Here is a 14,701-nt window from a genome sequence, read left to right on the forward strand (position 1 = left end):
TTAAATATTACTTTTAATTTATTACAGTTATTTTATATTTACCTATTATTTGTAGATCACTGAAAAATGATAACGATCTATGCTAGGTATAAAATGGAAATTTTTTAATGAAATACTTGTACACTTAACGAAACTACGAATTTTGATTAGAATTTAATTATATTATAAATAAATATAATGAAATAAATATGCAAATGTATTAAAACAGCAACTACTTAACATTTCTATTTATTTAAACTAACTCAAACATAGGCGTTGAAGTGAAAACATTTTTAGTTTTTTTGTTATAAAGTTCATCAAATGACGGGTATTTACCGGATCTGAAACTCGTCACAGATGAGGAGGGTGTCAAATTTTCTCCTGCTTCTTGTTTAGTGACTTTTTCATTTTTAATGTTTCTGATTCCGGAATGAAACATGTGGCTTAATATCTTTTCGTTTTTAGAGGTCGCCTGTTAAATTTAAAATCATATATTTATGGTATGATACCATTACACATATAAAATTGGTGTTTAGAGGTTACTTGTTTTATTTTATTATAATTTTATAATTTCTATTTATTTTGAAAATAGGCTTGGATTTTATTATTGGTATTTGTTTTAAACACTATTATAAAAACATCACAGAATATGGTTTAGAAATATTCGATTAACTTAAAACGCAACGGAAAACTATATTTATGATTTAAGTACTAGTACAAATTTTCCAATTAAATTTTGAATTTTAGCAAATTTTTGTGAGACTTAAACTTTTTTATTGTGGTTATGTTGGCTAAGAAATAAAAAAATAGGTTGGAGCAGCATATTTAGGTATGTAAGAAAATGTTTGTTCTAGTATTTTAATTCTGAATGGTAGATGTTTGTAAAGTAAAATACAAATATTTTATTAAGAATTTTTTGAAATAAAATTATATTTTAATAAATTCAAAAACAAACAAGGTCTTTTATTTAACACAACATATTTCAATAAATTTTCATTAGAGTGATACAATTGTAACGAAATAAAGAAAATTTTAAAATTATATAGCCTTATGATTGCATAAGAAATTAGTTTATCAAGCAAAAAGCAAAACAAAAAAGTAATTTAAACTCTAAATAAGCATAATTAAATATAACATGAGAGCACTAATTTACTAAACAAGGATAGTGAATAATCTCTCTGCTTACATAACTTTGGTTTATTCAAATATATGTTATGTCTTCAATTTTGACCAAAATAAATATATTGTTACAACTAGTTAAATTAAATATTAATGCTTTTATGTTATATTTAGCTATATTTATTTAGAATTTTAATGACTTTTTTGTTTTGTTTTTTGTTTGATTTACTAATTCATAGTACAATTATAAGGTTATATAAGTTTAAAATTGTCTTTGTTTTAAAACAATTGTATTACTCTAATGAAAGTTTGTTGAAATATATTTTTGTTGAATCAAAGACCTTGTTTGTTTTTAATCTAGTACAATAGCAGACTAATGTTAAAAATTTTAGATAAGAACAAGTAAATCAATTTTCTGCGAAAAAGTTACGAGTTCTCAATAAACAAACTATATTAATAAAAAACTTTTATCTTGCACACAACTGACTTTTCCTCTTAACTGAACACACCATTCGCACCTACAACCCATATCATGACAGACTAGCAGCTTTCTATTCATGAGCAATTTCAAGCTTCTGCTCTTGTGTTTGATGCTGACCATCCAGTTTTTGTTACTCTGCTTGTTGCCAACTCTCTGGAAATCATTAGGATAAATCCAGTCTTGCTCATACAAAATTGATTTACCTTAAGAATTAAAAAGTTTCAAATAAGAGTGTTTAATGTTTTGTACATATTTAATAAGTTTTGAATAACTTTTTATTTTTTTGATTTAAAAAAGTTCAACTATACGAGAAATCCCTTAGGTACTTATCTACGTTTAGACCTCTACCAGTGTTTTGCAAACTCATTTTCATAATAGCTGGTTTGGCATAATTTAAAATACGCTCATTATATGATATCGTTCCTTACAAGTTAATTTACAATTTTATTTTTTAACCTTTTTACTAGTTATTATTACTGATAACCAAATTCGCCAAGGTTGATATGGTAAATTCAAGTAAATCTCTCAAGTAAATTGTAAACTTTAGGTAAAACACCTAAACAAAAACCAACCTTTGCTACCCCTGCAGAGGCGAGTTATGTACAATAATGCCTTCTTATCTCCGCAGGTTACCTCCAAGTACTCCTCACTAAAATCGTCAATCTTAACTTCAATCAGACCGTTGGACATGTGGCCTTGTGGAAGGTTAACTGTATACCTGCACCATTCTGATGTAGTTTGGTAATGTTGTAACAATGGCAAACGATCTATAAATTTTAAGATTTTAAAGAAAACATTTTAACTAGTTTAATGTGAAACCCAGTAACTACAAAACCTTCTTTGATGCCAGTTGTTATGGGTCGATCCGTAATAACAGACGCCATTGATTCAGGTGATGACGGTGTAGGTAATGACGTCACATCGGTGATTGGAAATGCCGGTAACTGTAATGACGTCATACCAGAAGTTGGAAATGACGGTAAGTGTGAAAAGGCTGGAGCGGAAGCTTGCAGTTGCGTAATAGCTCGTTGACGTGGTTGAATGTGATTAAAGCTGCATGTATAAATAATTACTCATAATTTATAAACGCAAAGTTTTCTTTTGTTTGAAGAAATTTGTATCGTATAAAAATAAATTAATTTTTTGAGTGTAATGTTTACGCTTATTTAAAAAACTTTAGTTATTAACTTTTATTTGTTTCTGGACAAGCAAGAAGATTAACAAAAGAGTCAAAGTTTACAAAGTCTACTTGCTACAAAGTCTTATTAATTAAAAAGGATAAAAAAATTTTTTAATGAATCTTTATATTATTATTTGTTAATTTGTTAAATTTTGTTAATATTTTTTTATACATTAATTTATGTCTTAACTAGCTGTTCTATATAATTTTTTTTTAATCTAAATTATAGCTTTAAACTTATCTTTAAAAACTTTATCTTTTGTAAAAGGTAAAAAACTTACGTTGGAAAAACACCATTACCAAGCATTGGCAAGTTTGGAAATGTAGGCAGACCTCCTGGTCTGATCATCAAGTTGTTATGCACCAACATTTGAATGCTGTTAGTTAATTTAGTATATATTTATATTATTACTTTATCGTTTTATTGGAACAAAAATAACTGTAAATTAAGACGAACAGCGCTATAAACACTACAAGAAGGAAAGTTTGCATTAAAAAAAGGTGTTACATACGTTGTTTAACATAAAATAACAATTTAAGCAAATTAAGCCAACAGCATTGTTTCTAAATATCCAAGAGTTTTTCTTTTCTTAAAGTTATGTACTACTGCTGTATTTTAACCAGACAAGTTAGAAACTTAAAACCCAAAGTGTATAACTCTTTCGTCATATATGAATTGCATAGCAAGTTTAGATAAGTTAGTTGCTACCGAGTAAGTACAAAAGAAGTGGCTTTAAAACCAGAAAGCAAGCAGTTTGGCATTTTAAATGGTATTAAATGGTTAGTTCATAGCAAGTATAGAAAATTATCAGAAAATTGCAATGGTTTAAGCAAAAATTTTAATATGTTAATATGTTAATTTTAATATGTTAAGAGAAAAAATTAATTAAACATATTTGAAAATATAATATATATATTTAAAATAATATTTATTTAACCTATATATATTTTGCGACTAAATTTTTATTTTTCTAAAAATTTACTAAAAATAAACTATTAGAACATTGTACTGAAGTTTTATAATATATTTAAAACTCACAAGCTTTATTTGTTGGCGAAATTCAGTTGGTTGAACCAAAACCAATTCAGAACTCCAAAATTTAGGGGTAGCTGAGGTAATCCGTGAATACCTACAAATGGGTTGTTGCGAAACATCAAGGGATTTTGTACAAGTGGATTTTGAAGTATATTTTGCATCTGGGGAAAACCGAAAATTGGGCTGTTTTGTAGAAGCGCCCGCGTGTTGAAGTGAATCTGACTGAATATGTTGTTAGTGGCGGCATTCGATTGGTTAGGATTTGTTGTAAAATCAGATCCTTGAATTGCTAAATCATATAAACTGTATTTATCAGACATTTTCAATGCAAAAAAATCTGTTTAAAATATTTGAAACTAATTATTGTTACTTTGTTTTATTTTATTAAATGTGTTGACGTATCTACTTGACATTCAAAAACATAGTTATAGTTTTACACACGAAAACAAGCCTAAAAATGGTCATATAAAGTTTCTTATTGACAAATTTTTGTCTTATGATATTTGTTTCTTATTTTGATATTTAATGCGTCGGCTGTACATCTAAGGCCCTTTTGATTGGCTAATATACTTATTTATTTCAATGCTAACTTTTAAGTAAAAAAAAACTTTTTTTCTCGGTTTGTTGTTTATATGTTTTGGTAGGTTGGGTTTGGAATAAGGTTACAAACATTCTTATTATACTGCTGTATTATCAGTTTACCTGATTCGGATAATGTTATGAAGGAAAAATTTTGACAAACCTTACAACTTCAGCCAAATCTGAGATATTTTATTTTAGTTTTATTAGTGGCTTTTTTTTTAGAGGCCATAATAGGACCCACAAATAACAAACTTTACAGAACAAACATCATAAATGTTTCTACTAAAAAGACAATCTGGCTGCTTTACATTTCATAGCAAACAAAACAGGGGCGTGTTTAAACTTTTTTATGTGGGGTTGCACTATTTTTGTACAATTTTAGAGTATTTTGTAAAAAATCTTTTAATAATACGCATTAGAGTAGATTATAACTCCCTATTAGAAAAACTGCATAAATTCTCTCATGTACATAAATTGTTTAAAAGTTAAACAATTATAAAACACCATTAAAACAGAGTGCGAAATCGCAATAAAAAATCTAGTTCTTTAATTTTTAGTAAACAAAAGCTTAAATATAAACCTTAACACTATGCAAACTAGATAAAGTGATTATACATCAATATGTTAAGAACATTTAGAGCTTTATCCTTAACCCGCCTTACCTAAATATGAAAAAATAGTGGTTGATAAATAAAAATGATTTACATACTTTGTGTGTAATGGAAACCTAAAGCAGCCAGATTGTCTATTTAGTAGAAACATTTATAATGCTTGTTTTGTAAAGTTTGTTATATATAAGTCCTATTATGGCCTCTAAAAAAGCCAGTAATAAAACTAGTAAATTAAACTGTCTTATCAGAGACTTCAAATATAGATGTTTACTAAAATCGCACAAATTAATATAATAAACAGTAAAAACATAATTTTATATATTTTATAAACCAACAAATTTGTTTTTAATCTATTTTCACATATTTTTTTTTCCTGTTTGAGTACAAAAATTTTTTACTATTTTTCTTTTCAATTATTATTACTGTTTTATTAGGAACAAATTTGTATTAACTTTTTAAGTAAAAAATTATGTTTTTCATTTTTTTGCATTTATTTAATTATTTTTGCCAAGTATTGCAAAACATTGTAAACATGACAAAATATGACAAATTTGGAAAATATGGCAAGTATGGGTATATGGCAAAGTTGGCAAATATGGAGAGTTTTAGTAAACATCAACATTTGAAGTTTTTTCCGGTTAAAATAGTTTGAATTTTAATGTTTCGTCCCTCGGTAATTTTAGTCAATTAGTTTTATTAGGGGTAGTTATTAGAAGCCAGAAAACAGAAAATTTTTAAAAGTTGCATAAACTTGCAAATTAATAAGCACATTTGCTGAGTCAGCAAAAATATAAAGCTCTTTTTCATGTTACTTTTAATCTTAACTATTAAAACTTATTTTTCTGACTTTTTAACATGTTTCAGTAAGGTGAGTTAGAATGAAGGTACAAATAAAAAATAAATAAAAATAGCTTTAAAAAAATTTTCTAACTCAGCAAATATGCAAATTAACCAGCAAGTTTGTGCAAACTATTTTCTGGTTTTTCAATAAAATGCTCGTAAAAAATAAGACAAATTTGTTCTTTTTTGTGGTTTACGTTTAATGCTATGTTTCTTTCAAAGATTTAATACTTATCCACCTTCATAATGTTTAGAAAATTTTATAATTTTGTAACATTGTAGGCTTTTATATTAAAATAATTCGATTATTTTCAAAAAATAAAAAACAAAACTAGTTTACAACGAAGAAAATAAGTTGATCTTTTTTTATGCATTGTTAAGAAGATCCTAAATTAAGCTAATATTACTTGTAATGTAACATTTTTGGTAAATAAAAACACAAAATAAGCAATTTTAAGTGTGACCGTTTTTTGTTTGAAAACTTTTCAAAATTTATAGTCGCGAAAACTAAATTGAGTTAATAAATTAGACAAAAAACTGTTTTTTATATCTAATTTTAGCTAAAGAAAGTAAAGTATTTAACTTAACAAGGTTTAGAAACTTATACTGTAGCTATGTAAACATTAAAATTAATCAAAACATACCTCATAATTTGTGGGAAGTTATACTTATAACTAAACTCGAATTTTCTGCCTAGCTAAGAGAAAAATTGTTCACTAACACTGATATTTAAACAACCTAAACTTTAAAAAAATAGTCAACAAAAAATAAACTTATAACATTTATTGTATTAATTTGTACTTACTTTACTCATCGATGGCCAAATAAAATAATAAAAATTAAATAAGTAATGTGTTAGTAAAAAAATATGTTGGTTAATGCTAAAAAATCTAAATGAAAACATTTTTTACCAAAAAAACTTGTTGTTAAAAATATTATAACCTTTTTCAGGTTTTTTAAATTTAAATCCCTTGTGAGTATAATTTTTTTTGTTTTAAATATATCAAGTATCATAATCCGCTACGTTAAGCTTTTAATTTTCGTGTGTGCATTTTATAAATAGGATCATATTGAAAAAAACAAATATAAATTTCTATAGAGTTTAAATTGTCAAAACAAAATGTTTTAATAATGTATGATTTTGTTTTATAGTATTAGTAACAGCCGGTTGATATTTAAAAAAAAATATTCAATTTAATAAAATTTTTAAAAAGTTTAAGCTTTTCTACAGGGTTTCTAGAATAGAAATAAAATGTTTTAACCCTAAGCAACAAAAATTGTCTGTAGTAGATTTTTTTTTGTTTCATATAGTTCAAAAGTTTCAGTCTATACTTTAACTGTGAAAATAGTTAATGCGCAGTAATTTGAAAAACTATAATCAATTTGTATCTAAACAGCAAAGCATTACATAAAATTTTAGTTAATAAATAATATTAATAATGGAAATGATATAAAATCTAATGTAAGTTCAGTTTTTAATACAAGCTATTTATTGTTTTTATTAACACATATTAAACACGTAAAAAGAAATAGAAGTTTATAGTAGATGTTTTTTACTGTTTATGTTTCAAAACATGTAATCGGGAAATAAGCTGTACTTATCAAATTTATTCTTTTGTTGAACATAATAGAAAACTAGTTTTCTTAATATTAACCATGTAACACACCTGTTTCTTTTAATAAACTTTTTAAAAGAATTCTTATTACGTTTCACATACCTATTTAACTCAGTAAACTCAAAACTAAAGTGGCTACTTTCTATTAAAGCTAAAATTCTGGTTAAACAAAATAAACATTGCTCTAACAGCTATCTCAATTAAAACAAAATTTCATTATAAATAAAAACTAATAAAAAAAGAAACAATAAGTTAATTTTCTTTTCTAAAACAACATTTTATGGAAAGACGTTACACTAAAAGCAATTAACAACACATCTTTTTATACTTACACACAGTGATGAAATACTGCATTATATTCTTTTAAAAGTAATTAACTAACACGATCACTATGCTTATAATGTAGATAATGGAAAGTTAGTAGTTTAGGACTTAAAGTAGCGACTTCACTTTCTTTTAAATGGTTTTAAATTAGTTTTTTATTGTTTAATTAACTTTATAAGTAAACGAAATTACCTTAAAGCTTAAAATGTTACTGTTTGAGCGTAATTAAGTAATTAATAATTTAATTATATATAATTTTCTTAAGTACTTTATCTAAAACTGTTAACTACAAAATTTACTTGTTTTCTCTAAGCTTGTATTTGGCAGAATTTTAAACAAAATAAACGAGACTAATATTTTTAAAATTAACCTTTTAAAACAGACTTTTAAAACTATTGCTAAACTAAGAAAACTGTATCAACATTTAAAAAAAAAGCAAAAAGTACAACTACTATGAAAATATAAAGAGTAAAGAAAAAAGTTTGTAGTTTTAGAGTTTATATTTCTGTAACTCAAACTTATTTGATTGAAAATATAAAACTAATTTTACAATCGACATGTGTAAATTTAAGGCTTTTATTTTAAAGTCAGCATAATATGTCTGTACTATTTGTCTACAAAGTATAAATTTGATGAAATTTAAATCACTTTCACGGTAAGTGGTTTTGTATATAAGAAATAAAGAAGGCTTGTTTTGCTAGTTCTAATCTTTGTTAATACATTTAAATATAAATACAACATACATAAAACATACAATACTACTTTACTGCAGTAATATGATATTCGTCGCATGTGAATAGAATTAGTTAGCGGTGTGTAAAAAAAAGTCAAATTACCGGAACTAGAGCTACAAGAAATTTTAAATGTTTATTTTGCTTTTTTCGACTTTATTTTTTTTCTTTTAATTGCTTTGTTTGTAACATATTTTCTTGCTAATTAGACCAACTCTTTTACCATTTGTTTTGTTTTCTAAGATCTTTTCAAAAAGTAGAACACATTTTTGATAACTTAACAACATATAGTTTCAAAATTATGATAAAACTTCCAAGCAAATAAATTAAAACCAAATTTTATAAAATGCTGCCTGCATAACATCTTACTTATAAAATTTAACGACCTTTTAATTTCAATTTTGCGCTTGATATAAAAAAAAAGTTATTTAAAAATTAAAAACGAGTCGATTTAAGAAAACTAATAAAAGGTGCATGTTAAGTCTATAGATAACGCGCTTATGTGTAAGTGACATTTTATTTGTTAACTTCAAAAAAAATTGTGAAAGATTATGCTGGTTGAATATAAAACAACAAAAAAACTATAAAAACTGTAAAACTTGTATAAAAAGTATTTTAAAGTTTAAAATGTCAGCCAAAACACATTTTAATTAAAAATTCTAACACGCATTGCTTTTATCGTTTTGCTTAATAAACCATTAAAAACTTCACATGGTATTTTATGATAGATGTAAACTTTATAAAAAACAAACAAAGTTTGAGTTGCTGATTAAAAAACAACAAAAAACTAGTAAAATCGTCTATTTTTTTTAATTAAGCATTAGCTATTGTTTAACATAAGAAACTTAAAAAGTTTCAAAATTATGAAAAAAGTAAATATATTAATCTATATTAATCTTTCAGCAGAAAAAAAGTAGTTCTGTTTTGTTTAACTAAGTAACTGATCTTCATGGTTTTAATCAGTACTCTAATAAAACTTTGTTAATTGAAAACTTACAGATTTAAAGCAAAAGATTTACTGTTTCTGTTTATTACATAGTTTAAACAAACTTTCTTGTTAGGATAAACTAATTATGTACAACTTTTCTTTTTTATATATCTTTCTTTTTCAATTAAAACAATTGTTAGAAAACTGATAGAGAAATAAAACTTAAGCAAGTTTACATTTAAATAAGCGTAACCTATTTTAGTTTTTAATGTTTAAGCGAATAAATTTTATTTACTGTTTAAAAGTTTTTAATATAAAATTGAATAATAATAACATAAAAAAGAATACAATACTCATAAAGATACCAAACTTTTCTGCACTAACTAAAAAAAAAGTGCTTGAATATTGGAAAAAGATTATATTGTTATAATTAAAATCAATTAGTCTTTATGTTCGTTGTTCGCTAAACAGTAATCATGGTTATTAGAAAATTAATATGAAGTATTTATTTTATTTCTATTTTAAAGTGTTAATTAATTAAACAAAATTAATTCTATTATAGTCTTACTGTTTTGTAATAACTAAACACTTAATTCTTTAATAATTAGTATTGTTCTTGAGTGCTATGTTAAAAGATTAAACGTGTTTTTGTTGAAATAAGTTTTAAAGTTCTTTTTGATTATGTTTGAATACAAACTTGTACAAATAATAAATTTAATGTCTTTAAAGTTTAACATTCTAATACATTTACATTAAAAACATCGAGTTATTGACTATTTAGTCCACAAAATTACAAAATAAAGATAGCATATACAAAAATATACCAGAGGTAATAAATAGATAGTCGATTTAATGCTTTTACAAAACTAACCGAACCATTTAAAATTTAAAATAAATCTATGTGTTTTCTAGCTGGTAAGTTAGTTTTAAAACGAGATTATATACAGCTAAAATACTTCAACAACGTATTTTGAGTAATAATTTGAACTGTTATTCTTTATCTGGATAAGAAAATTCTAAGTTTAGTTTATATAACGAATAAGAAAATATATTATTGTTCTTATGTAAATTTAAGTATTTATAATGTGAAAAAACAGAAGCTAAACTTTATTTTTTAAAGTCAGTGCTAGATAACCAGTTTAATTAAACAACTAAAATGTTTAAAGCAGTTTAATAAAGTGTTTTTAATATCGAAAATTTATAAGGTTAGCTTTTGTATGCCGAAAAAGCAACTATACTAGTAGTTTGTATGTGGAACTTTGAGCTCTCATACTTAGAAGTTTTGTAGTTTTTATTGAAATCAGCGCTAGATAAGTAGTTTAATAACACAATTACAAAGTTTAAAACGATTTGTTAAGGTATTTTTTATTTTAGAACATCTATAAGGTTAGTTTTTATACCTAAAAAGCAACTATAATGGTGTTTTTATATCAATTTTTAGCATTCATAAATAGAAAAATTAAAATATTTAACTTTTGAGATCAGCACTTGGTAAACAGAAAAATAATACAACTACAAAGTTTGAAACTGTTTAATAAAATTTATTTTTTATTAGATTATCTAAACTCTATAAGTTCAGTTTCGATATGAAAAAAAAGTAATTTTACTAGTGTTTTTACGTAAAATTTTGAGCATTAATAATATAGGTACAAAAATTAATTGTTTTTTATTAAAATCTACGCTAAACAAACAGTTAGTTAACATTATTATTTATTACAATATATAACGTTTTGAACGGTTTACTAAAGTATTTCTTACTGGAAAATTTTTTTCAGATTTGTTTTTTAGCTTGTTTTTAACAGAAATTATGTTTACAAAGTTAAAATAGTAATTTAATTGTTTTTGTTTATTTAGTTAATATATTTCGCAAAGTTTTTGTTTGACCAGTTTAAAACTGCCAAGTTTAGTTAGTTGATTCATCTACCAGCTCAACTATCTAGGATTCGGATCTTTTATTTTTATTTGATATTATGTCCGAACCGGATCCGGATCTTATTTTTAAATTAGGATGCGGCAGGATCCGGTTTTTTTTAAATTTAAAATCCGACCGGATCCAGATCCTAAATATTTAAGTTTTATGTAGTTTTTATCAAGGACTAAATTATATTATTTAATTTTTATAACATCATTAACTAGTAACAATTGTTTGATAAAAATAGTTTGATTAAAATTTTATTTAAACACTAGGAAAGACAACGTTGTAAAAAAAAGCAAAAAAAATTACCTGTACGTAATCTCAGTTTAAATAAAAAATTTTAAGTTTATTATACGACTAAACTTGAATTTTGTATCTTTTATAATGTAAAATAAAAACAAATTAAACGTTATTTTGCTTTAAAACCAACGAGCTATTTTTATGATAAGCTTTACTTTATAATTTTATTTACAACCCTTCGAACTATAAAATGAACAATAACTTCGTTAGAAACGATTTAAAATTTTAAACTTTTCATAAAAATATTTAATACTACTTTATACTATCTTTTATATAAACTACTGCAATTTCTAAAAATAAATACATTTTGTAAAATGAAAAACTCGAAAATAAAAATTTTATTAAACAATTGCTGCCTCTCAAATTATAGTATCTAAATATTAAATGAGCTGTTTTTGTAGAATTTTACATAACTTTAAAACTCAAATGACAATAAAATAAATTAATTAATTTTGTTAAAACTTTAACAAATTAAAATATATTAAAATTCAAGTATATGATTTACATTTAAAAAAACAATTATTAGAATTTTATAAGAAGACTGAATTGTACCTGTGTGTATACAAAAAATAATTGAATTAGCTAAACTCTAATTAGCCTGTTTCGCTTTACTAATTTCAAACATGTTAAATATTCTAAACACAACAGTCTAAGTATTTAAACTGAAAAAAGCTGATCGCGGGAAACAAAGTCTTTCCAAACTGACTATTTCAGGATCTGGCCGAATCTCAGTTAGAATCCAGATTTTTTTAGTTTAGGATCCGGCTTGATCTTGATCTTTTCTTAAAAATAAGGATCCGGCTGGATACACTACACGAAGCCGATATTTTTTTCGTTGTTAACATTGAGATTGGTAAAACAGTTTCTATCATATTAAAATAATGTTTTGTAGCCCATAAGCGACTTAGCTTTATTAATCGAAAAAAAGCAATAATTTAAAGCACGAATATGTAATACAATAGTGCATTTTATTTTAGTTAGACGATAGTAAAAATAATGTGTTTTGTCAACGTTTTTACTATTTTCATTTTTTTTTGTCTGGTTATAGGATGTAAGTAAAATATTTAGTTTTTATACGCTTTTTATACTGTTTTTTAATGTCTTTTAAAATGTCATTTACTCTTAATTAAACTCCGTGTTTATAATTGTAGTCAAAAAAGTTGTAATCAAATGCATTAGAAACGTTTCGACGATCTTTTGACTAAAAAATTTAAGGATTAAGATAAATAGTTGTATTTAATAATCAGTTTGTTATTAGTTTTTGTTTTCAAATCATTTTTAATTTGCAAAAAAATTTCTTTTGTAATAAATAAACTACAAGTTTTAATACTTGTGTCGGCAAACTCCGACTTGCATATCAAACCCAAAAATATGCGGAAATATACTTTTCAGATAAAAACAAATTTTTAAAGCATTAAACAAGACTATGTAGTGAAAAATTACAACTGGGATCTTCATTTTATAACTTTTACACGTTTAATCATAAACATATGCTTAAATTGCATTACAATTCGTGCAGATGTTTGATTTTTTAAAACATCTAATGTTCAAACTTTAAAAAAAACGAACTTAATCATTATTTTCAGATTGCTTAATGAAGTCATTAACTCAGATAAGTAAAAGAATTAAATGGATTAAAATTTTAGTTAAATTAATGTTTAATAACATTGCAGCAGCTAGTGTAGTGTTCGCCAAGTATTCGATTTTATATTGTTTCAAATAATTCTCATATAAAAAGTCAAAAGTGGTCTTTAAAAAAGGTATGGTAGTCTTCCCCAAGGTTTGAAATTTAGTCTTCGACTTATAATATTTTGTGAAAAACGACGTCTGGAAAAAATAAAAATTTTACCTTAAAAACCTTGTAAAGACTAATTTTCTTACAAAAAGTTAAAATTGGCCTTTAAAACAAGTATAGCAGTCTTTCCCTAGGTATGTAGTCTTGATTTCAGTCTTTGATTTTAAATTCTTGACGTATTTCGTCAAAAATGACGTCACAAAAAAAAGTTTTTTTATTAAAAAGTTTGTTTTGGATAATGCTCTTATAAATATATAAAATTAGTTATTAAAAAAGGTTTGGGCGTCTTTCCCCAAGGTTTGTAATTTTGCAATTCAGTCTTTGATTTTTAATTTTTGACGTATTTTGTTCAAAAATGACGTTAAAAAAAAGCTATTTTTTGCCTAAAAAACTTGTTTTGGAGAATTCTCTTACAAAGATTCAAAAATATTCTTTAAAAATTGTATGACCGTCTTGCTCAAGGTGTGTAGTTTTGCAATTCAGTTTTTGATTTTTTAATTTCTGACGTCTTATGTTCAAAAATAACTTAACAATAAAAATTAATTTTTCGTCTAAAAAATTTGTTTTTGAGACTAAAGAGTCAAAAATGGTCTTTAAAAAACGATTCTATAGTTAGCAGTATATTTGAGTGCTTTTATTCATATTGCTTTATGTTGTGTGCCAAACTTTCAGCTTACGTTCTATCGTTTTCGTACTTTGCAATTAATATGTCGTCTTAGGAGAACTTCTATTTTTCAAATCAAATAAACCAATATTGAAGCCATAGTCGATTTTAAAGACGAAAAACCCGTATAAATCGTAAGTCTACGTCTTATCTTGTGTGCCAAAACTTCAGTTTAAGTTCTATCGTTTTGATGCTTGCTATATTGGTACGCATTTTGAGCACAGCGCAAAAAGGAGCACCATACCGGCAGTGTCAAGTTTAAGTACGCAGTAGGGGTTAATTTTTGAAAAGTACTTGTTAAGTAGCAGGTTAGTGTACCCTATTACTGCTGTTTTCTGATTCCAATTATAAAAGTGATGATGTTTCTGCTACTGACAAGTCCCATGAAAACTGATAAACAACTTCTTTTAAACTTTTAAAATTTTCTTAAAAGAGTTTATTAAACTTTAAAATTAATCAAAGTATGTATAAATAAATACTAAGTTGTTTAAATCCAAAACTCTGTAAACTGCACATGTTTTGATGCAATAATTTTACTTCTTCGTGACTATAAATTTATTTTTGGTTATAATTTTATAAGAGTTAAAAATATAAAATAAA

Source organism: Thalia democratica, chromosome 2, assembly GCF_965202585.1.
Source record: "Thalia democratica chromosome 2, ktThaDemo2.hap1.1, whole genome shotgun sequence".
NCBI classification, from domain to species: domain Eukaryota; kingdom Metazoa; phylum Chordata; class Thaliacea; order Salpida; family Salpidae; genus Thalia; species Thalia democratica.